Below are 1186 nucleotides of genomic sequence, written 5' to 3'. Positions count from 1 at the left end.
TAGGTGGAGGGGTAGCTCGTGAGGAGAAATCAGCATTTGGTAATGAGACAGGAAACCAGGTCTTGATTCAGTCCAGGAGGCTGCGTTGTCTTGAGCATCATTACCAGTTGCGATCTGGCAGTTCTTTCTAATCTCCCTTTGAAACGGAGGCCTAGACACCTGCTGTTGTGTTGTTCACCTGCTATTGTAATCCACCTGCTGCTGTCATTTGGCATGTGAAATTACTGCACTCTCAACGTGTTCGGGGAGGGACGGTGGCTCAGTGGTAGAGCATCTGCTTGCGAAGCAGAAGGTCCCAGGTTCGATCCCTGGCATCTCCAAAAAGGGGTCCAGGCAAATAGGTGGGAAAAACCTCAGCTTGAGACCCTGGAGATCCGCTGCCAGTCTGAGAAGACAATACTGACTTTGATAGACCAAGGGTCTGATTCAGTATAAGGCAGCTTCATATGTTCATATGTAAGGACAGATGAACTCACGTTCTAGCTGTATCCAAAGAAATGGGCTGTGAGATTCACGAAAGCTCCTCCCCTGCTATCAATTTGAGTACAACCCTAGATAAATTCACACATTGTGCCAGGGCCAAGTTTTGGGCACCCCCTTAGTTTCTTGCCTATGAGCAGTTGCTGCTGCCACCACTAGGCGGCACCCTTGCTTCTTGGTCACCTCTCCCTCTGAGAAGCAGGCAACCTCTCCTCACTGGAATTTATTTTCTTAATTTATACCCTGCCTTTCTCCCTGGTGGGCCCCGAAGCAGTTTATGTCATTCTCTACGTCTCTGTTCTATCCTCAGAACGTCCCTGTGAGGTAGGCTGCGCTGAGAGCCTGTGACCGGCCCATGGGCACCCAACAGGCATCAATGGCAGCGTGGGTCTTGTAGCAGGAACTCCTTTGCCTATTAGGCCACATTAGGGTTGCCAAGTCCAATTCAAGAAATATCTGGGCACTTTGGGGGTGGAGCCAGGAGACTCTGGGGGTGGAGCCAGGAGCAAAGTTGCGACAAGCAGAATTGAACTCCCAAGGGAGTTCTGGCCGTCACATTGAAAAGGACCGCACACCTTTTTAATGCCTTCCTTCCAGTTTGGTGAAGTGGTTAAGTGTGCGGACTCTTATCTGGGAGAACCAGGTTTGATTCCCCACTCCTCCACTTGCACCTGCTGGAATGGCCTTGGGTCAGCCATAGCTCTGG

The 1186-nt window shown here is 50.8% G+C and overlaps 1 non-coding gene across 1 annotated transcript; it reads left to right on the top strand.

Annotated features, from left to right (window-relative positions):
- The first annotated feature begins 253 nt into the window (after positions 1–253).
- On the top strand, positions 254–320 carry TRNAR-GCG (transfer RNA arginine (anticodon GCG)). Its single transcript has one exon. It is a non-coding gene; the product is annotated as a tRNA-Arg (tRNA).
- The last annotated feature ends 866 nt before the right edge of the window (positions 321–1186 follow it).

Source organism: Heteronotia binoei, chromosome 13 (genome assembly GCF_032191835.1).
Source record: "Heteronotia binoei isolate CCM8104 ecotype False Entrance Well chromosome 13, APGP_CSIRO_Hbin_v1, whole genome shotgun sequence".
Classification (NCBI taxonomy): domain Eukaryota; kingdom Metazoa; phylum Chordata; class Lepidosauria; order Squamata; family Gekkonidae; genus Heteronotia; species Heteronotia binoei.
Note: the sequence above shows the minus strand (reverse complement) of the source record. Positions and strands in the feature narration are given on the sequence as shown.